At 45.1% G+C, this 24,419-nt stretch overlaps 1 protein-coding gene across 2 annotated transcripts in view; it reads left to right on the top strand.

Annotated features, from left to right (window-relative positions):
- LOC126165243 (protein-tyrosine sulfotransferase-like) overlaps positions 1-24,419 on the top strand; it is a 1,037,382-nt gene that overhangs the window by 666,219 nt on the left and 346,744 nt on the right. For both annotated transcript variants that reach the window (XM_049920304.1, XM_049920303.1), the window contains exon 4: positions 4,824-4,901. The gene's annotated coding sequence lies outside the window, so the exon portion shown is untranslated. The remainder of the gene's footprint in view (positions 1-4,823; positions 4,902-24,419) is intronic.

Genomic DNA, 24,419 nt, shown 5'->3' with positions numbered 1-24,419 from the left:
ACGGTATCTCTGGTCAAAAATGGACAGTGACGCGGACCTTGATCAAGCGTGACTTCCTTTTAACTGTATGGTATATGTTACATTGCATTTAGGAACTTTCGGGTCATTGAACATGTATCAATAATTACAGATTTTTGTAGTTGTATATATATATGTTTGGATGTAGCTGTATTGCATTGATGTACTGGTGGATATTGTGAGGCATGACTCCTGTAGTTGATAGTATAATTGGTATAATGTCGACTGATACTAAAATGTAAACTTTCACGGCCGGAAATATCATGTCCATTATAATTATCCGGGCTGTTATGCCGTGGTCGGTTGATGAATGCTGTGGTGATTCCCAACGTTTCGTCTCCGACTGCGGGAGACATCTTCAAGGGGGTCCGTAGCTTGATGGAAGATCCAACACACACACTGGCTCGCTACTGACTGCCGCTACATTCCGTGTCCGCGCGCCCCCGCGCCGCGGCGTGACGTCACGTGTTTTGAAAACGTCAGTGCAATTGGCCGCTGTCCGTCGCCGTCGATCGCCGTTGCCGTCACCCAGTAGTGGACGAGTGGTACACATCTTTTTTAACACCGGCATCCATATACCGTTTAATTTGACGCCCTCCTCCTTTCTGTTGAAATTATTTGGGTGTTTAGCGATTTCGATCGCCTCCCTGTAGAGCCTTTCGTAATATCCGCTCGTGGCCGCTAGTACTTGCGTCTCCTCGAAGCGAATATTGTGGTTCCCCGGCTGGAAAGCATGCTCCGCAACAGCTGATCGTTCTGTTTCTCCTCTTCTACAATTTCCCTTGTGCTCTTCCAAACGTTTAGAAACAGTTCTTTTAGTGGTACCCACATAAACATCACCACAGCTGCATGGGATCCTATACACTCCAGATTTTTCCAATGGTTTGCGAGCGTCCTTGGCAGGCCTAAGGTATTCCTGTATCTTCCTGGTGGGCTTGTAAATTACGGTAATATTCCGCTTCGTCAAGATCCTCCCTATTCTTTCCGTTACATTTTTAACAAACGGCAGGAAAACCTTAGATTTTGCAGTAGCCTGTACGTCAGTATGATTTCTGCGTGGCTGCCTCAACGCACGTTTTATTTCGGCGGACGAATACCCGTTCTTCGTTAGTGCATTGTGGAGATGTTCCATCTCAGCGTCGAGCAACTCAGGTTCACAAATATTTCTAGCTCTGTCCGCTAACGTCTTGATAACACCCCGCTTCTGTTGTGGGTGGTGGTTCGAATCCCGGTGCAAATAACGGTCCGTGTGCGTGGGTTTGCGGTACACTGAGTGGCCCAATCTACCATTTTCGTTTCTAAACACAAGCACATCGAGGAAATGTAGTTTGCCGTCTACCTCCTCCTCCATAGTAAACTGAATTCTTGGGTTTATACTGTTCAGATGTTCGTGGAACCGGCTTAGTTCCTCCCTACCATGTCTCCACAACACAAACGTGTCATCCACGTATCGGAACCATACATTTGGTTTCTTGCTGGCAGTACCTAAGGCCTGTTCTTCGAATTTCTCCATAAAGAAGTTTGCAATTACGGGACTTAGGGGGCTTCCCATAGCCACGCCATCCGTTTGCTCATAAAACTGTTCATTCCACTTGAAGTATGTGGTCGTCAAACAACACTTAAACAGCTCTAAAATATCGGCAGGAAAAATTCGATCCAGCTGTTCCAATACATCATTAAGTGGAACCATGGTAAACAGCGATACCACATCGAAGCTGACCAATAAGTCCTCCGGCTGGACCACTATGCCATTCAATCTGCTGATGAAATGTGTCGAATTCTTTATATAAGAGTCCGAACGGCCCACATGTGGTTTTAACAGCGTAGTCAAAAACTTGGCTAACGAGTAGGTGGGCGAACCAATGGCACTTAGTATCGGTCTTAACGGAACATTTTCTTTATGAATTTTGGGCAATCCATAAAGCCTCGGTGGTAGCGCAACCGAATTGCAGAGACCTTTCTGTACACTCTCTTCAATGGAGGACTTTTTTATTAACCGCGACACAGTTCTGAGAACGTTGTTAGTGGGGTCCTTATTCAGCTTCCTATATGCTTGCGGATCCAGTAGATCCGTAATTTTTCTCTGATAGTCGGCCACATCCATAACCACCGTTGCGCTTCCTTTGTCAGCTGGGAGAACCAAAATACTACCGTCGTCATTCAGGAGTTTTAAAGCTCTTCTCTCACCCACAGTTATATTACCAGCTGACAAAGGAAGCGCAACGGTGGTTATGGATGTGGCCGACTATCAGAGAAAAATTACGGATCTACTGGATCCGCAAGCATATAGGAAGCTGAATAAGGACCCCACTAACAACGTTCTCAGAACTGTGTCGCGGTTAATAAAAAAGTCCTCCATTGAAGAGAGTGTACAGAAAGGTCTCTGCAATTCGGTTGCGCTACCACCGAGGCTTTATGGATTGCCCAAAATTCATAAAGAAAATGTTCCGTTAAGACCGATACTAAGTGCCATTGGTTCGCCCACCTACTCGTTAGCCAAGTTTTTGACTACGCTGTTAAAACCACATGTGGGCCGTTCGGACTCTTATATAAAGAATTCGACACATTTCATCAGCAGATTGAATGGCATAGTGGTCCAGCCGGAGGACTTATTGGTCAGCTTCGATGTGGTATCGCTGTTTACCATGGTTCCACTTAATGATGTATTGGAACAGCTGGATCGAATTTTTCCTGCCGATATTTTAGAGCTGTTTAAGTGTTGTTTGACGACCACATACTTCAAGTGGAATGAACAGTTTTATGAGCAAACGGATGGCGTGGCTATGGGAAGCCCCCTAAGTCCCGTAATTGCAAACTTCTTTATGGAGAAATTCGAAGAACAGGCCTTAGGTACTGCCAGCAAGAAACCAAATGTATGGTTCCGATACGTGGATGACACGTTTGTGTTGTGGAGACATGGTAGGGAGGAACTAAGCCGGTTCCACGAACATCTGAACAGTATAAACCCAAGAATTCAGTTTACTATGGAGGAGGAGGTAGACGGCAAACTACATTTCCTCGATGTGCTTGTGTTTAGAAACGAAAATGGTAGATTGGGCCACTCAGTGTACCGCAAACCCACGCACACGGACCGTTATTTGCACCGGGATTCGAACCACCACCCACAACAGAAGCGGGGTGTTATCAAGACGTTAGCGGACAGAGCTAGAAATATTTGTGAACCTGAGTTGCTCGACGCTGAGATGGAACATCTCCACAATGCACTAACGAAGAACGGGTATTCGTCCGCCGAAATAAAACGTGCGTTGAGGCAGCCACGCAGAAATCATACTGACGTACAGGCTACTGCAAAATCTAAGGTTTTCCTGCCGTTTGTTAAAAATGTAACGGAAAGAATAGGGAGGATCTTGACGAAGCGGAATATTACCGTAATTTACAAGCCCACCAGGAAGATACAGGAATACCTTAGGCCTGCCAAGGACGCTCGCAAACCATTGGAAAAATCTGGAGTGTATAGGATCCCATGCAGCTGTGGTGATGTTTATGTGGGTACCACTAAAAGAACTGTTTCTAAACGTTTGGAAGAGCACAAGGGAAATTGTAGAAGAGGAGAAACAGAACGATCAGCTGTTGCGGAGCATGCTTTCCAGCCGGGGAACCACAATATTCGCTTCGAGGAGACGCAAGTACTAGCGGCCACGAGCGGATATTACGAAAGGCTCTACAGGGAGGCGATCGAAATCGCTAAACACCCAAATAATTTCAACAGAAAGGAGGAGGGCGTCAAATTAAACGGTATATGGATGCCGGTGTTAAAAAAGATGTGTACCACTCGTCCACTACTGGGTGACGGCAACGGCGATCGACGGCGACGGACAGCGGCCAATTGCACTGACGTTTTCAAAACACGTGACGTCACGCCGCGGCGCGGGGGCGCGCGGACACGGAATGTAGCGGCAGTCAGTAGCGAGCCAGTGTGTGTGTTGGATCTTCCATCAAGCTACGGACCCCCTTGAAGATGTCTCCCGCAGTCGGAGACGAAACGTTGGGAATCACCACAGCATTCATCAACCGACCACGGCATAACAGCCCGGATAATTATAATGGACATGATAATGTCGACTGTTATTATTATTATTATTATTATTATTATTATTATTGTTGTTGTTGTCGTTGTAATTATTATTAGTGTCAATTGCTGCTATTTTAATATTGTCTCTATGTATAAAAGTCAATGTCCTGACTGACTGACTCACTGTTGCCTAGCCCAAACCGCTAAGACATTTGAAATTTGAAGAAGGTGTGGATCTTATACTGTAGACGTCGTTTAAAAAGGTATTTTTTCGAAATTACAACCCTGAGGGAGTGAAATAGGGGATGAAAATTCTTAAGATGATATTTCGTTCCATTAAAAAAATTCACAGCTAAATTTATGAAAATTGGTATTTCACTTCTCGGTTAGATATAAAGGAATATTTGTTAGGGTATGAATGATGCTATAGAAATATTTGCACAACAACATGATAACAAAAGCTTTGGGCCCAGCTACTAGAATCGGTTTTAAATTAGATTAAATAGAAACGAACCAAAAAAATCTCTATCGGCCCTGCAGACTACTCGAGCGAAGCAGAGGGCGCTAAGCTAGTTACTAATATTGCAGTGAATGTTATTATAATAGCTTTGGTGTGTATTGTTTCTGGTCAGATGTAGGAGAGGGTCTTAAGGACCTAATCTGGTCAGGCTAAATAAGCAATAAATGAATAAAAAATAAATGAGCAATACTTGATCTTATTTCTACAAACGTGGGAATTTATTGAATGACTTGTTATTTACTTCTGTTACAGACTGATCGCTGGGCTACGACGACAGGCATCGCAGCGTTAGACGTACAGGGAAGGCGAGATACTTCTCATTGATGTCCGGTGAGTACTGATTCCTCAACATCAGCGTTTTTCAAACGGTGCGCTGGCACTGTCGAGAGAATTTTCACTTCAATCTTTGTAAGGAAACCGCCGAAAACTGGTGATGGTGGATTGCCAGACTGAAACTCGAACCTTGTCGTCGAATAGCGTGATATGTCTTCACGCGACTGTCAGTCATAATTCATGAAGTCCGTAATAATGTCTTATCCGACTGTTCCTGCGCGTCGCACAAACTTATAACGTATCAACAAAACTGTGTATGTACGACATTGTCAGTATATTTTAACACTTCTGTTTTGGGACGGCACATAGAGAGGGGTGGTGGTGGTGGTGGTGGTGGTGGTGGTGGTTAGGGGGAGAGGGAAGAGATCCGTCAGTCTCCTGACTGATAAACATGGGTAAACTGAAAACTGTAATGCTATATGTCGGCTTCGGCCAGTGACACAGTGAAGCTGCGTCAGGCGACGTAAACAACGTGTATCCTTGGTCGTATTCTGAAGCGGTCAGATTTCTTACTAGAAATATTTCAGGTTACAGCTAGGATCACAGATTAATAAGAGAAACAAACATTTATCGAGTATCAAAAAGGAAGCTCTACGTCTGTAATGGATACCATGACACACGTCACGAACTTAATAAAAAGAAGTATTTCTCTAAATGGTTATCACAAGAGAAATTGTTAGTGTATGAAGAGCTTTAACTATTTATCGGAAAGAACACGAATCGAGTATCCTAGAAAAAGCTCTACAGCTGTACTGGAGACCACGATACCCATTATAAATGGATGAAGTGTTGTAATTCCCGTCATAATAGTAGAGACAGTATTTTTTTCTGCAACACAGTACAGACTAAAAAAAATCTTTCTCTCGAAAATAACTTACACTACAATCAATAAAGCTATACGGAAATTACATTCAAAATGCGCACCAACGAATGATGTCAGATAATTTTTTGTCTGACTACTGTTATACTCGTACGATTCTTTACACGAGACGACGCGTTTTTTAACATAAAAGGAGAGCTTAGCCATCCTCCAGAGTTATATCGTACTAGCATCACTTTCATACATGCCTTGGACACGGATGCATATTTTTGGCGCTGCTGACAGAGATGAAAAGGTGTTGGTAGCGCTGCGCAGAGAGGGTCTGTTGCGGCCCGCACTTCGGTTATCTTTGGGCACGCTCGGGAGCGAGAGGCCCTTTGATTCGCTGCCAGCCGCATCTCATTACTATCTAACGAACTTCCGGCTCCGTTGGGGTGAGGTGGGCCTAGCCCGCTGCTTGGAGCAGTCGCCCATCTCAGCAACAGTGCGCCAACGGTCGATAGGCGCTATCTCGTCTCTCCTGAATAACGCCGGTCAAAGTAGTGTGGCGCAGGATCGCTACTACGCGATTAGTGGGTTCCTTGGACTTCACAACCGCGGAGTTAACAACATTGTTTCGTGATCAATACTTGATTATCTTCGACACGATGAGACAGATGGTTGAATAATAGGGGACATCCTAACGTTCTAGAAGAGCAAGATACAATCATTTGTTTCGAAATTGTGCTGAAGTGGCGTTAATAAATAAAAGAAAAGCAAGGGGTCGTGAGATGTTTCGTGATGAAACGACGGAGGGCGCTGGTGGGTGAAGTGTTTTTTATGCGTTGGCTCCACAGTCATATCACCTGTAGTAAAAGAGAGCATTATGCCAAAAGTCAAAACAACAAAGAAAAAAAGCTTAGAGTTTTACGACCGTCATAACGAAGTTAAGGGTCAGTGCTCGCTCGGATGGAACTGTTGCAGGTGAAAAATCATTAAAAGCAGTCTCACAGAATTCTTTTGAAGTGTTATATGAGAAATTGTAGCAGTAACTAAACAGTTTATCGGATTGCACGATACTTTATTGATTCCACGCAGGTTTCGCCTAATAACAGGTTATCATCAGGTTTTAAGTAAGAGTTCTACCTGATACTGCATTCAAAATGACTGTCGTCCATTCAGACAATCTTTCAGTTATTCAGAACATTACAGTACAACTCAGTAACATTAAGAGGTGTCATAGAAACTTCATGCTTATTTGCCTAGTCGAAGCCTCTCGTGAATGTAAAACAACGTGCAGCCGAAGTTGATATTTAATTAATATAAACTTCAGTGGCTGAAAAAAGCTATTGCGCCGTGTTGTTGTTGTGGATTGGCAAGAGAGCCAACCCGGTGTGAGAGGAAGCCGAAAGGCACGCGTTTTAGCTCACGCAGGCTGGCGTGAGGTCTGGAACAGGTCAAGGAAATTAGACTAGCAAAAAAAGGACGTAGCTGTGGAATACTTAACTTTAATCCATAAATGGTGAACATCGCTCTTGACGGTACATGTTTTTCAGCATCAGTAGTAACTGGTAATGGCGCCTTGCTAGGTCGTAGCAAATGACGTAGCTGAAGGCTATGCTAACTATCGTCGCGGCAAATGAGAGAGTATTTTGTCAGTGAACCATCGCTATCAAAGTCGGCTGTACAACTGGGGCGAGTGCTAGGAAGTCTGTCTAGACCTGCCGTGTGGCGGCGCTCGGTCTGCAATCACTGATAGTGGCGACACGCGGGTCCGACGTATACTAACGGACCGCGGCCGATTTAAAGGCTACCACGTAGCAAGTGTGGTGTCTGGCGGTGACACCACAGTTGTAACCATGGACAAAGCAATGAAGATCACAATACTGGATTTTGAACCCCATTCGTCTCATTTGTTACGATCAGAGATCACATCCAAGCAGAAATGTAAGTACTCTCAGTTTTTCATGTTTTTATTACTGGAGGAATTCTGGAGTGTAGGCAGAGGTTATAAACTATTTGTTTATAACAAATTACGTTAGTTCCCAGATATGTGAGAGGCTCGAAGACGTCTTAAGTAATAGAACCTAGAACATGGTTCAAATGGCTCTAAGCACTATGGGACTTAACATCTGAGGTCATCAGTCCCCTAGACATAGAACTACTTAAACGTAACTAACCTAAGGGCATCACACACATTCATGCCCGAGGCAGGATTCGAACCTGCGACCGTAGCAGCCGCGTGGTTGCGGACTGAAGCGCCTAGAACCGCTCGGCCACCGCGGCCGGCTAGAACGTTGTTCTCGGCGGCAATTGTTCATCAGAGTCGAGGGTACCATCGGGAGTGTCCCAGAGAAGTTTGATATGACCGCTTTTGTTCTCTACATGCATGAAGATCGGCCAGGTGGGGTGAGCAGCAATCTGCGACTGTCTGCTGATGATGCTGTAGTATACGGTGATGTATTGTCATTGAGTAACTGTACGAAGATATAGAATGACTTACACACAATTTCTATTAGGTGTGATGAATTCCAGCTTGCTTTAAATGTAGAAATTGAAAATGAGTAGGAATAACGACAAATACACTGTGAGACAAAAATAGTCGCACCACGAGTGAATTATCCAAATGGGACTGAAATCGGTCCATGTGATGTACATGTACAGACAAACAAATGACTACAACTTCAGAAAAACTGGATGTTTTATTCAAGAGAAAGAGCTTCACAAATTCAGCAAGTCAACAATGCGTCGGTCCACCTCTGCGCCTCATGCTGGCAGCTATTTGACATTGCATTGATTGATAGAGTTGTTGGATGTACTCGTGAGGGATATCGCGCCATTTTCTGTTCTTTTGGCACGTTAGATCCCCAGAATCCCGAGATGGATGGAGGACCCTGCCCAGAATGCTGCAAACTTCATCAACTGGGGAGAGATCCGGTGGCCCCACTGGCCAACGTAGTGTTTGGCAAGCACGAGCGTCTGACAGGAATTATCTTTCTGAAATGTAAGCCCATGATGGCTTGCCATGAAAGGCAACAAAAGTGGGCGTGGAATGTCGTCGATATACCACTGTGCTGCAAGTGTGCCGCAGATGACAACCACAGGGGTATGCTATGAAATGAAATGGCATCCCAGATCATCACACCTGGGTGTCGGGTCGTATGGCGGGCGAGAGTTAGCTGTCTGGGGTGTCTACAGACCTGTCTTCGGCATCGAATCTCATTGACTGGAGTGGGCTTGTTTTCAGCGATGAGTCCCGCATCGAACTGGGCCCCGACGTCCAGCGACATTATTATTTGACAATACTCCTCGCACACTGTCTCTTTGCAACATTTATTCACAGTATAGTGTGTATGATCAACAGTCCATCATAATAAACCACTGACCGCTTGAGTTATAATGTTCCATTTAGCAAGTCCGCACATAATGACTCGTTCCTTCTCCAAATGGTTCAAATGGCTCTGAGCACTATGGGACTTAACTTCTGAGGTCATCAGTCCCCTAGAACTGTTTAACCCTAACTAACCTAAGGACATTTCACACGTCCATGCCCGAGGTAGGATTCGAGCCTGCGACCGTAGCGGTCGCGCGGTTCCGGACTGAAGCGCCTAGAACCGCTCGGCCACAGCGGCTGGCTCTTCTGGCACCTTTTAATTCAAATCCCACAGATGAAACTATTTTTCTGAGAGTTCTTTTACTAGCCTGGGTGTCCAGTCCTGTGTGACGATATCTGTGAAGGCTTTGAGAAATGAGAGGGCCTTGTTCATAGCATTGCGGAAATAGCTGTCTCTGATTTCACATTTATGTATATCACCGAGGAAATGTTTTATTGTGTGAATTTTGGTTTTGAGCAGGTGTTTGAATTTTGTCCCACTCGGCGTAGTGATGCTCCTTCCGTAATACCATTCTCGTTCTCATTGTCAGTCAAATTCTTGACGCTGACAGCAAGTTTTCGAAGCTTTCCGCGAAGTCGTTTCCCATTATCACTTTCCCTTCTCGTGCTGCTTTAGATTGGAACGTGACTGTACCTACTCACATGACAAAGGTTGTTCCTGCATCGGGCGTGTTACCAGTTCGCCTTGCCGAGAAATACGAGGCTACGCTATTTGCGGGGAACAGTAGCAGATGAGATGGAATAATATCGTTGATTATTTCGCTAACGTCTCAGTGCTTTATGAGGTAAGCGTCCAGTCATTTATAGAGAATAAGCTAACACCATCATTTCGCCGGCCGAGGTGGTCGTGCGGTTCTGGGCGCTACAGTCTGGAACCGCGCGACCGATACGGTCGCAGGTTCGAATCCTGCCTCGGGCATGGATGTGTGTGAAGTCCTTAGGTTAGTTAGGTTTAAGTAGTTCTAAGTTCTAGGGGACTGATGACCTCAGCAGTTAGGTCCCATAGTGCTCAGAGCCATCGTTTCGTGGAAGAGTCTTTTTGCCACTGCGAGTCGTGTTCTGACAGAGTAATGTTCCGTTCTAGAGTCTGCACGCCCCGATGATCTCTTCCTCGGGCACGCTGTTGGTGAATGAAATACTGATTCGTGTTTAAAGGTTCTCCTCGTCACTCATTCTGAGAAACAGTTGGAAACTGAATTGAACGGGTTAAATAATATGGTGCCTGCCGGGTCCGTAATTAGGGAAGACGTGAATATGGAACAGCGATTGTTCTGTGACTGTCTCGTTTGAATGTTTCATGAGTTATGTGGCCACACACTGCAAAAATGTCAAACGTGGTGCCAGATTGTGGTGTCTTTTGAAAACTATAGTCCGAATCCTTTTACCGTCGAGTTGGCGCGCTGGTGAGAGACTGGTCCCACATTCGCGAGGACCGAGGTTTGCTTCTCCGTCTGACCATCCAGATATAAGTTTTCTGTGGTTTCCATAAATCGTTTATAGCAATTATTGGGGTTCCAACTGTGAGAACTGCGTTTTCTTCCGAATCCCTGATCTACCCGTGATTGTGGTGCGTCTCCAAGAGAATCATTGTGGACGGGACGTTGAACTCTTAATCTTCCACGCTTCCTTCAGACTGACTTTAACACGTGTATTCTGGCATCAATCGATTTCGAAAAGTGCACAGTTGCAAGAACATAAATTCAGTCACGACCTCCTGCCTGGAGTAGTTTTTGACGGTTTTACATATCCATTAGGCAGAACAGTAGGTGATTTTTCTCTGTTAGTGTCCTAAGTACAGAAAACGATACTATTTAACGGGTAGAAACGTGGAAGCGACATATAATATTTACAGACAAATCGCATACAGTAAGATTTCCATCACATGTAAACTCATTCGTTACTAATTTCTAATTAGTGTTTGTACGGTATCTTTCATACCAGAATTTTAGAATTTGCAGAATAATAAACAAAATGTTTCTTTCTATTATTACTATATAATGCTTATAATTACATCGTGGGGACCAATTATTTCCCTTTCTCCGGGCAGAGACCTGTTTGTCGCTTCGAGATATAAGTCTTGCAGTGTAAGGTAAAACTATACATTATGAAACGCTGCATGTCATGGAATAAAGATATAGCTAGCTTCCTTTTCCGTTAGTGGTACTTGCTCGTCTGAGACGTAGCCATGTTTATCCTTCAATAGACAGCTGATATTGTACGCGTGTCTACGATTTCGTATATTTGATGCTAACAAGTCTATATTTTCTCTTGCATGTTATTACCTTAACTAGAAAAAGGAAAATAAAGATTGGAGCTTAATGTCGACTCGTCGATGGTAGATCTAAGACAAGCTCGGAACGTGGAAGAAGACTGACCGTGGTCCTGATTAGGGAACCTCCACGACGCTGGATTAACGTAGAGGGGTGATCAGCTGGTGCTGTTGGCTCTAGAGAAAGTGAGACTGTTTATGTCGTAGCTGTTGATAGCTGATGGAAGGTCTGACAGCTGCGTGTTCTTGTCTGAGACACCATTTTTGTGGGTCTACAAAGCAGCGGTCTGATTCGCATTCTTCACGTTTTTCACCAACCGACAGTCCAATCCAGTGTGCCCCGCTCACACGCCCGCCGAAATATTAGACGTTCATATTCTTTGCTCTTGACTAGTAATCAGCATAACAGTTGTTTTCAGTTGTAAAAATATCTTCAGAATAGTCTGAAATTACCAAATGCAACTGCTGTTAATGGAAAGCTGTTTTGTGGACGATATTAATCGTTGTAGCACATTGTCATATGGTTCAAATGGCTCTGAGCACTATGGGACTTAACATCTATGGTCATCAGTCCCCTAGAACTTAGAACTACTTAAACCTAACTAACCTTAGGACATCACACAACACCCAGTCATCAAGAGGCAGAGAGATAGCACATTGTCCTTACCATTATCTGCAATAAGGAGAACTTCTCGTTTGAGACAGTGCGTTCATCAGAAGATCCCCCACTCCCCTCATATTTTTTCCTTCACCGTTCTATCAATATAGTTACATCATGGGTACTAAAAGCTACAGGGCGTAAATGTCTGGGTTGGTCATCGTTGTCCACCCTGATTGTTTCCCGTAATTCCTACTAGCATGTAATTGCCCCATTTCTTAGTACGGTCTCCTAAGACAGCCGGTCCGTATTATCGATGTGGGAGATAATCACTCATTGTAATTTCAGACTATTTTCGCAAAAGACGCGAATAGTTATGTGCAAGTGTCGTTCGATGAAACCTTTAACATCGTGGAGTTCTTCTTTATTTACTTGTTTAGTTGCACTTGACTCCGCTAATCAGAAAAATGTAAAGTCGAATGTAAATCTGTATTCGCCTATGACTGATGAACCACTGACAACTACAGTCATTCCTATAGTACAAAAACTTAGTAAGATATTGTTCTGCGTGAAGAATATAAAATAACACAGGACTATCGCATAATGTAATGGCAGACACTAGAAGAAAGGTTAGAGAAATCCTACTTGACCATGTAAAATGTTTCAAAGTATTGTTGTGTACTGCCGATTTTGAGCATCTGATGCAACACCGGTCCAGCTTATTTGTGGACAAATAACCTCCCGTGCGAATGAACACATTTTAGCTTGTGATGTTTGTAAAAATATTCATTCACAACTTTTGTCTTAATTTTGTGATCTACACTCCTGGAAATTGAAATAAGAACACCGTGAATTCATTGTCCCAGGAAGGGGAAACTTTATTGACACATTCCTGGGGTCAGATACATCACATGATCACACTGACAGAACCACAGGCACATAGACACAGGCAACAGAGCATGCACAATGTCGGCACTAGTACCGTGTATATCCACCTTTCGCAGCAATGCAGGCTGCTATTCTCCCATGGAGACGATCGTAGAGATGCCGGATGTAGTCCTGTGGAACGGCTTGCCATGCCATTTCCACCTGGCGCCTCAGTTGGACCAGCGTTCGTGCTGGACGTGCAGACCGCGTGAGACGACGCTTCATCCAGTCCCAAACATGCTCAATGGGGGACAGATCCGGAGATCTTGCTGGCCAGGGTAGTTGACTTACACCTTCTAGAGCACGTTGGGTGGCACGGGATACATGCGGACGTGCATTGTCCTGTTGGAACAGCAAGTTCCCTTGCCGGTCTAGGAATGGTGGAACGATGGGTTCGATGACGGTTTGGATGTACCGTGCACTATTCAGTGTCCCCTCGACGATCACCAGTGGTGTACGGCCAGTGTAGGAGATCGCTCCCCACACCATGATGCCGGGTGTTGGCCCTGTGTGCCTCGGTCGTATGCAGTCCTGATTGTGGCGCTCACCTGCACGGCGCCAAACACGCATACGACCATCATTGGCACCAAGGCAGAAGCGACTCTCATCGCTGAAGACGACACGTCTCCATTCGTCCCTCCATTCACGCCTGTCGCGACACCACTGGAGGTGGGCTGCACGATGTTGGGGCGTGAGCGGAAGACGGCCTAACGGTGTGCGGGACCGTAGCCCAGCTTCATGGAGACGGTTGCGAATGGTCCTCGCCGATACCCCAGGAGCAACAGTGTCCCTAATTTGCTGGGAAGTGGCGGTGCGGTCCCCTACGGCACTGCGTAGGATCCTACGGTCTTGGCGTGCATCCGTGCGTCGCTGCGGTCCGGTCCCAGGTCGACGGGCACGTGCACCTTCCGCCGACCACTGGCGACAACATCGATGTACTGTGGAGACCTCACGCCCCACGTGTTGAGCAATTCGGCGGTACGTCCACCCGGCCTCCCGCATGCCCACTATACGCCCTCGCTCAAAGTCCGTCAACTGCACATACGGTTCACGTCCACGCTGTCGCGGCATGCTACCAGTGTTAAAGACTGCGATGGAGCTCCGTATGCCACGGCAAACTGGCTGACACTGACGGCGGCGGTGCACAAATGCTGCGCAGCTAGCGCCATTCGACGGCCAACACCGCGGTTCCTGGTGTGTCCGCTGTGCCGTGCGTGTGATCATTGCTTGTACAGCCCTCTCGCAGGGTCTGACACATCGGTGTCAATGTGTTCTTTTTTCCATTTTCAGGAGTGTATATCCGTTTTTTGTTTACATTCTACTACACTAGTTGTGTTCTGGTCTTCAGTCCGAGAACTTGTTTGATGCGGCTCTCCATGCTGCTCTGTCCTGTGCAAGCCTCTTCATCTCCGAAAAACTACTGCAACCTACATCCTTCTGAATCTGCGTGCTGTATTCATCCCTTGGTCTCCCTCTAAGATTTTAAGCTCTCACACTTCCCTCCAATTTAAACTAATCCAAGATGTCAGAATGAGTCCTATCAACCGATTGCTTCTTTTAGTCATGATGTGTCACAGATTTCTTTTCTGCCCAGTTCTCTTCAGTACCTCCTCCGTAGTTATGTGATGTAACCATCTAATATTCAGCATCCTTCTGCAATACCACATTTCAGAAGCTCTGCTCTCTTCCTGTATAAACTGTTTATCATACATTTTTCACTTTCATACGTGTCTACACTCTATTGTCAAATATGTGTTATACTCAGTGTAAGTACTAACTTTTGTTAGTTTTTTACTAAAGTTTGATTTAAATGTGTGATATTAATTTAAAATTCCGTACATGCATCCCTAATATGCATACTTATGTTAATATGTATGTATTTACTATCATTTATTTCATTGTATATTTTATCCTACAGCTTCTGTGATAAAGATTTGAAACGCGCGTCGCTTATTGAAGAATTGTACGATCAAGACTTTTCCATATTTCAAAGTCGTTCGAAATCTGAATGGTCGCCTGTTTCTACTATGGGTGTATTTCCATCAAGTACTGGTTATATCAAATTGTTCGTCTCAACTTCACTTTCATCACTGTGGTACGTAGTAAACAGTTATCGTTCGCACCCTGTTTAACAAGATTTGTGTATCTGCTACATAATACGTATAACGCAGTGTTTTTTCGTCTGAATGCTGGAACGTCCACTATCAGCTCCTAAAGGGATGGTTGTATTTCCTTAGGACTTTCAACATTTTGTAGTGCAGATATTCCAACTAATCTGAGGCTATGCAAAGAAAGCGGTAGGGCTGGCACTGACAAGTGAGAAGTGCCTCGGAGTGCACGGAAAAGTAACACCTATCACAACGTTTTACACTTTTTCTCGTGCAACTGGAGGATCAGTATACGAATTTGGATGGAGTTGCGGACCTACAGAGCGGAAGTTTGAATCAATATTCCTTAGAATCAGACGAGAGTAACAGATATACCTGTACATTGAGGTGCCAAAGAAATTCGTACAACTGCCTAATATCGTGTAGGGCCCATGCGAGCACGCAGAAGTGCCGCAACACGACGTGGCATAGACTCGACTAATGTCAGTAGTAGTGCTGGAGCACACTGACACCATGAATCCGACAAGGCTGTCCATAAATCCATGAGAGTACGAGGGGGTGGAGATCTGAACGGCACGTTGCAAGGCATCCCAGATATGGTCAATAATGTTCGTGTTTGGGGAGTTTGGTTGCCAGAGGAAGTGTTTAAACTTAGAAGAGTGTTCCTGGAGCCACACTGTAGCTATTCTGGACGTGTTGGGTGTCGCATTGTCCTACTGGAATTGCCGAACTATGTCGGAATGCACAACGGACATGAATGGATGCAAGTTGATCAGACAGGATGCTTATATACGTGTCAAAAAAGTTCAGATGTGTGTAAAATTATATGGGACTTAACTGCTAAGGTCATCAGTTCCTAAGCTTGCACACTACTTGACCTAAGTTATCCTAAGGACAAACACACACACACACACACACACACACACACACACACACACATGCCCGAGGGAGGACTCGAACCTCCGCCGGGACCACGTACGTGCCACCTGTCAGAGTCGTATCTAGACGTTTCAGGGGTCCCATATCACTCCAACTGCACACGCTCCACCCCATTACAGAGCCTCCACCAGCTTGAACAGTCCACAGCTGTTCTGCAGGGTCCTTGGATTCATGAGGTCGTCTCCATACTCGTACACGTCCATCCGCTCGATACAATTTGAAACGAGACTCGTCCGACCAGGCAACATGTTTACAGTCATCAACAGTTCAATGCCGGTGTTGACGGGCCCAAGCGAGGCGTGAAGCTTTGTGTCGTGTAGTCACCAGGGGAATACGAGTGGGCCTTCCGCTCCGAAAGCCCATATCGACGATGTTTCATTGAATAGTTCGCACGCTGACACTTGTTGATGGCCCAGCATTGAAATCTGCAGCAATTTGCGGAAGGGTTACGCTTCCGTCAGGTTGAACGATTCTCTTTAGTTGTTGTTGGTCCCGTTCTTGCAGGATCTTTTTCCGCCCGCAGCGACGTCGGAGATTAGATGTTTTACCGGATGTCGGAGATTAGATGTTTTACCGGATTCCTGATATTCGCGTTACACACTTGAAATGGTCGTACGGGAAAATCACCACTTCATCGCTACTTCGGAGATGCTATATCCCATCTCTCGTGGGGCGACTATAACACGACGTTCAAACTCACTAACATCTTGATAACCTGCCATTGTAGCAGCAGTAACCGATCTAACAACTGCACCAGACACTTAATGTCTTATATAGGCGTTGCCGACCGTAGCGCCGTATTCTCTCTGTTCACATAACTCTGTATTTGAATACGCACGCCTATACCAGTTTCTTTGGCGCTTCAGTGGAGATACAGCGGCAGAATTCTTGTTACGTTACATGAACAGCAAATATTTTACGTTATTGATGGACATTTCTTTACTTAGAAGATCTAAGTAAAGAAGGGAAAGCAGAAAGATGGAAGGAGTATATAGAGGGTCTATACAAGGGCGATGAACTTGAGGACAATATTATGGAAATGGAAGAGGATGTAGATGAAGATGAAATGGGAGATACGATACTGCGTGAAGAGTTTGACAGAGCACTGAAAGACCTGAGTCGAAACAAGGCCCCCGGAGTAGACAACATTCCATTGGAACTACTGACGGCCTTGGGAGAGCCAGTCCTGACAAAACTCTACCATCTGGTGAGCAAGATGTATGAAACAGGCGAAATACCCTCAGACTTCAAGTAGAATATAATAATTCCAATCCCAAAGAAAGCAGGTGTTGACAGATGTGAAAATTACCGAACTATCAGTTTAATAAGTCACGGCTGCAAAATACTAACGCGAATTCTTTACAGACCAATGGAAAAACTGGTAGAAGCCGACCTTGGGGAAGATCAGTTTGGATTCCGTAGAAATACTGGAACACGTGAGGCAATACTGACTTTACGACTTATCTTAGAAAATAGATTAAGGAAAGGCAAACCTACATTCCTAGTATTTGTAGACTGAGAGAAAGCTTTTGACAATGTTGACTGGAATACTCTCTTTCAAATTCTAAAGGTGGCAGGGGTAAAATACAGGGAGCGAAAGGCTATTTACAATTTGTACAGAAACCAGATGGCAGTTATAAGAGTCGAGGGACATGAAAGGGAAGCAGTGGTTGGGAAGGGAGTAAGACAGGGTTGTAGCCTCTCCCCGATGTTATTCAATCTGTATATTGAGCAAGCAGTAAAGGAAACAAAAGAAAAATTCGGAGTAGGTATTAAAATCCATGGAGAAGAAATAAAAACGTTGAGGTTCGCCGATGACATAGTAATTCTGTCAGAGACAGCAAAGGACTTGGAAGAGCAGTTGAACGGAATGGATGGTGTCTTGAAGGGAGGATATAAGATGAACATCAACAAAAGCAAAACGAGGATACTGGAATGTAGTCGAATTAAGTCGGGTGATGTTGAGAGTATTAGATTAGGATATGAGACACTTAAAGTAATAAAGGAGTTTTGCTATTTGGGGAGCAAAATAACTGATGATGGTCGAAGTAGAGAGGATATAAAATGTAGACTGGTAATGGCAAGGAAAGCGTTTCTGAAGAAGAGAAATTTGTTAACATCGAGTATAGATTTAAGTGTCAGGAAGTCATTTCTGAAAGTATTTGTATGGAGTGTAGCCATGTATGGAAGTGAAACATGGACGGTAATAGTTTGGACAAGAAGAGAATAGAATCTTTCGAAACGTGGTGCTACAGAAGAATGCTGAAGATTAGATGGGTAGATCACATAACTAATGAGGAGGTACTGAATAGAATTGGGGAGAAGAGGAGTTCGTGGCACAACTTGACCAGAAGAAGGGATCGGTTGGTAGGACATGTTCTGAGGCATCAAGGGATCACCAATTTAGTATTGGAGGGCAGTGTGGAGGGTAAAAATCGTAGGGGGAGACCAAGAGATGAATACACTAAGCAGATTCAGAAAGATGTAGGTTGCAGTAGGTACTGGGAGATGAAGAAGCTTGCACAGGATAGAGTAGCATGGAGAGCTGCATCAAACCAGTCCCAGGACTGAAGACCACAACAACAACAACGATGGACATTGTATTTGCGAAACTTTAATGAATTTACGCAACTAGTATAACTAACATGAGAAACAGACACGAAAAGATGACACGTTTATGATCGCATGCGAAGCAAATTCGTAGTGTTTCTGCAGCGTTCTTGCGGGAAAGGTCACTTCCCCCACCATGAGCGCTGCTTTACGGACAGATTTTATTGTTAATCTGTAGAGATAACTTGTTGGTTGGTTGATATGGGGAGGATACGAGACAGCGAGGTCACCGGTCCCAACAGATTAGGGAAGGATGGGGACCATGCCCTTTCAAAGGAACCATCCTGGCATTTGCCTGAAGCGATTTAGGAAAATACAGAAAACCTAAATCGGGATAGCCGGACACGGGATTGAACCGTCGTTCTCCGAATCAGAGTCCCGTGCACCACCTCGGTTGGTAGAGATACCTCGTCGCACATAGAGCGTGTGGTGGCAACTGGCATCGGATGCTTCCCTCATCGTTAGCAGCGCGTCTAATCGGAGAAAGAGATGAAAAGAGCGACGTCACATGTCATTATACGCTGAACAGTAGTTCTAGTCAGATTTACAGGACGTTAGTTTATAGACCACTGTGATACCCGGAGCACTATCATAAACTCTTCTACAAGATTGCGAGAAATTATTTTTAACAACAGAAGCAGCTGACGTTTCTCCTGCGCAGCACGTGCCGGGAAGAGCCGTAGTGCGTTCAACTCTGAACTGAGGAATTAAAGAGCCGACCGGGCCTGTTGACTCACAAATTATCTCGCGCTCCCCGGCCGTTGTTTTTGCCCGGCCAGTCGTCCGTAGCTAAAACCGTGTAGCGCTATAAACATGTTATTAGACTCCTAGCTTGACGGCAACTAATTTCGTCACATTGTGGATAGAGGTACAGTGTGGTAATATTGTGGATCCTTGGTGAATTTCAGATAGAAAATAAGTTCGTCGACTGTCTTTTGTTTCGCCACTTGTACCTGGGTGTTTTTGCTTCTCTTCAGATCAGAAACTTTTCTTGTTATTCTTTTCTTAAGTCTGGACTACAGTCACGTTAATCTTATTGATTATTGGAGAACGTTTGGATTTGTTAAAAAAATATTTAACACAAGAAACACAAGGATAAAACCGTGGCGTACTTAGTACAAATTACTTTCGACGTCAAGACTGCAAACTTGTGTTTCATACAAAACCACAAGTATTTTCACCCATCGAAGTGTTTAATATAATTCTACGCAATTTATTCCGAATACAGTGTATGGATCATTCATTCGAAATGCTGTGGACGCTGAAAAATCTTTCCTCGCAATGTTTTTGTGTTGAATTGAAGACAGCAACAGAAAAATGGGACGGTTAACAGATTATTTTAGCAGGCAGCGGCCTTGCCAAGTTGAACACGCCAGTTCTTGCACGGTTACTGAAGTTAAGTAACGTCGGGCATTGTTAGTGCTTGGGTAGGTGGTTGGCTCACATACACACAAGTCGCCGAAGTGGCGTCCAATTGACAGACTTGCGCCAGGCCGTTCAGCCATACGATATTATTGTTATTATTATTATTATTATTTACATTGGGTTGATGAACATAATGGTAACGGAAACGTACAATATTCAGCAGAAATAAAATAGAAATAAAAATCTGTAGCCATTATGCGGTCTGCAAGAGGTTTAACTTCCTACAAACGCAAACTGCTCGTAAACGTGGAAAGGTGGAAACTAGATGATGCTCCGCAAACGGAGAAATGAACATTGAACGTACAGTAGCTACAAACTGTATTTGTGACGATACTTTCAAACGTTCATTCAAAAACTAGTTTTTACAAGCACATGAAAATAGCCGTTCAAAGAGCATCTCATCATCATCATCATCATCATCATCATCATCATCATCATCATTTAAGACTGATTATGCCTTTCAGCGTTCAGTCTGGAGCATAGCCCCCCTTATACAGTTTCTCCATGATCCCCTATTCAGTGCTAACATTGGTGCCTCTTCTGATGTTAAACCCATTACTTCAAAATCATTCTTAACCGAATCCAGGTACCTTCTCCTTGGTCTGCCCCGACTCCTCCTACCCTCTACTGCTGAATCCATGAGTCTCTTGGGTAACCTTGCTTCTCCCATGCGTGTAACATGACCCCACCATCTAAGCCTGTTCGCCCTGACTGCTACATCTATAGAGTTCATTCCCAGTTTTTCTTTGATTTCCTCATTGTGGACACCCTCCTGCCATTGTTCCCATCTACTAGTACCTGCAATCCTCCTAGCTACTTTCATATCCGTAACCTCAACCTTGTTGATAAGGTAGCCTGAATCCACCCAGCTTTCGCTCCCATACAACAAAGTTGGTCGAGTTATGGCCAATTAATACCAGCGACACGCGACTGCTTTTAACTAGTTTACGTATACACTGAGGCGACAAAAGACATTGGATACCTTCTTTTGCTCCGAATAGTGCAGCAGCTCCATGTGACACAGACTCAACAAGTCGTTGGAAATCCTCTGCTGAAATATTGAGCCACACTGTCTCTGCTGTGAAGCCTGCCTCGGTACTGAGTTCTGCAGGCACGGCAGCTCAGTGTGTTTGGTTGGAGGGTTGGCTACACTCTGTAATTAAAGAAAATGAGTGAACGGATCGACGAAGAAACCGAACGGGTGTCGTCGGACGTCCGCTCCGAACCAATTCAGCGAACACTATAAAACAAAATGAGATAAAAAAAGCGGTGAGCGCTACGGAATGCCATGCAAAAGGGCCGGGGTTCGATTCCCGGCTGGGTCGGAGATTTTCTCCGCTCAGGGACTGGGTGTTGTGTATGTTGTCCTCATCGTCATATGATCTACACCGACACATAAGTCGCCGAAGTGGCGTCACCTTAAAAAGACTTAAACTAGGCGACCGGTCTACCCAATGGGAAGCCCTAGGCACACGACATTTCATTTCATTTCTACTGCGGAAGAGTAGCCAGTGCAGGATTTTGCGCACGAAGTGACCTCTCGATTATGTCCCGTAAATGTTCGGTTGAATTCATGACGGGCCATTTGGGCAGCGAAACTATTTGCCAAATCGTTTGGAATGTTCCTCAAGCCAGTCGCGAACCATTGTTGCCGGTGACGTGGACCATCGTCGTCCATAAAAATTGCGTCGTTTTTTGGGAACATGAAGTCAAGGAATGTCTGGAGATGGTCTCCAAGAAGCTGAACATCACTATTTACAGTCGATAATGGGTTTAGTTGGACCAGAGGAGCCAGTGCACTCGATGTACGAGCTGCATTCAAGTTCTAAGGCCTCCGATTTTTTTTCTAATTAACTACTCACCCGAAATCGATGAAACTGGCGTTACTTCTCGACGTAATCGCTCTGCAGACGTACACATATTTCACAACGCTGACGCCATGGTTCCATGGCAGTGGCAAAGGATTCTTTAGGAGTCTGTTTTGACCACTGGAAAATCGCTGAGGCAATAGCAGCACGGCTGACGAATGTGCGGCCACGGAGAGTGTCTTTCATTGTTGGAAAAAGCGGAAAGTCACTAGGAGCCAGGTCAGGTGAATAGGGAGCATGAGGAATCACTTCAAAGTTGTTATCACGAAGAAACTGTTGCGTAACGTTAGCTCGATGTACGGGTGCGTTGTCTCGGTGAAACAGCACACGCGCAGCCCTTCCTGGACGTTTTTGTTGCAGTGCAGGAAGGAATTTGTTCTTCAAAACATTTTCGTAGGACGCACCTGTTACCATAGAGCCCTTTGGAACGGAATGGGTAGGGATTACGCCCTCGCTGTCCCAGAACATGGACACCATCATTTTTTCAGCTCTGGCGGTTACCCGAAATTTTTTTGGTGGCGGTGAATCTGTGTGCTTCCATTGAGCTGACTGGCGCTTTGTTTCTGGATTGAAAAATGGCATCCACGTCTCATCCATTGTCACAACCGACGAAAAGAAAGTCCCATTCGTGCTGTCGTTGCGAGTCAACATTGCTTGGCAATATGCCACACGGGCAGCCGTGTGGTCGTCCGTCAGCATTCGTGGCACCCACTTGGATGACACTTTTCGCATTTTCAGGTCGTCATGCAGGATTGTGTGCACAGAACCCACAGAAATGCCAACTGTGGAGGCGATCTGTTCAACAGTCATTTGGCGATCCCCCAAAACAATTCTCTCCACTTTCTCGATCATTTCGTCAGACCGGCTTGTGCGAGCCCGAGGTTGTTTCGGTTTGTTGTCACACGATGTTCTGCCTTCATTAAACTGTCGCACCCACGAACGCACTTTCGACACATTCATAACTCCATCACCACACGTCTCCTTCAACTGTCGATGAATTTCAATTGGTTTCACACCACGCAAATTCAGAAGACGAATGATTGCACGCTGTTCAAGTAAGGAAAACGTCGCCATTTTAAGTATTTAAAACAGTTCTCATTCTCGCCGCTGGCGGTAAAATTCCATCTGCCGTACGGTGCTGCCATCTCTGGGACGTATTGACAATGAACACGGCCTCATTTTAAAACAATGCGCATGTTTCTATCTTTTTCGAGTCCGGAGAAAAAAAATCGGGGTACATGCGCAGGAAATATTGGCGTTTTGTAGCACATGTGTTTCGGAACGGTTTTCTCAGATTATCACCAATACCGTGAACTTACACAGATATGTGTCGTGTGTGTTCCCTATGTGCCTTTGCTATGGTTGCCAGTTGTGTGTAGTGCCACGTTGTGTGGCACCACATTCTGCAATTATCCGTAATTTATGAGCATGAGTGTATATACAGGGTGTTTCAAAAATGACCGGTATATTTGAAACGGCAATACAAACTAAACGAGCAGCGATAGAAATACACCGTTTGTTGCAATATGCTTGGGACAACAGTACATTTTCAGGCAGACAAAGTTTCGAAATTTCAGTAGTTACAATTGTCAACAACAGATGGCGCTGCGGTCTGGGAAACTCTATAGTACGATATTTTCCACATATCCACCATGCGTAGCAATAATATGGCGTAGGCTCTGAATGAAATTACCCGAAGCCTTTGACAACGTGTTTGGCGGAATGGCTTCACATGCAGATGAGATGTACTGCTTCAGCTGTTCAATTGTTTCTGGATTCTGGCGGTACACCTGGTCTTTCAAGTGTCCCCACAGAAAGAAGTCACAGGGGTTCATGTCTGGCGAATAGGGAGGCCAATCCACGCCGCCTCCTGTATGTTTCGGATAGCCCAAAGCAATCACACGATCATCGAAATATTGATTCAGGAAATTAAAGACGTCGGCCGTGCGATGTGGCCGGGTACCATCTTGCATAAACCATGAGGTGTTCGCAGTGTCGTCTAAGGCAGTTTGTACCGCCACAAATTCACGAAGAATGTCCAGATAGCGTGATGCAGTAATCGTTTCGGTTCTGAAAAATGGGCCAATGATTCCTTTGGAAGAAATGGCGGCCCAGGCCAGTACTTTTTGAGGATGCAGGGACGATGGGACGGCAACATGGGGCTTTTCGGTTCCCCATATGCGCCAGTTCTGTTTATTGACGAAGCCGTCCAGGTAAAAATAAGCTTCGTCAGTAAACCAAATGCTGCCCACATGCATATCTCCGTCATCAATCCTGTGCACTATATCGTTAGCGAATGTCTCTCGTGCAGCAATGGTAGCGGCGCTGAGGGGTTGCCGCGTTTGAATTTTGTACGGATAGAGGTGTAAACTCTGGCGCACGAGACGATACGTGGACGTTGGCGTCATTTGGACCGCAGCTGCAACACGGCGAACGGAAACCCGAGGCCGCTGTCGGATCACCTGCTGCACTAGCTGCGCGTTGCCCTCTGTGGTTGCCGTACGCGGTCGCCCTACCTTTCCAGCACGTTCCCAGTCCGTTGAAATTTTTCAAACAGATCCTTTATTGTATCGCTTTT

The sequence above is a fragment of the Schistocerca cancellata genome, chromosome 1 (assembly GCF_023864275.1).
Source record: "Schistocerca cancellata isolate TAMUIC-IGC-003103 chromosome 1, iqSchCanc2.1, whole genome shotgun sequence".
Taxonomy (NCBI): domain Eukaryota; kingdom Metazoa; phylum Arthropoda; class Insecta; order Orthoptera; family Acrididae; genus Schistocerca; species Schistocerca cancellata.
The sequence above is the reverse complement of the archived record's forward strand: the minus strand, read 5'-3'. Positions and strand labels throughout refer to the sequence as shown.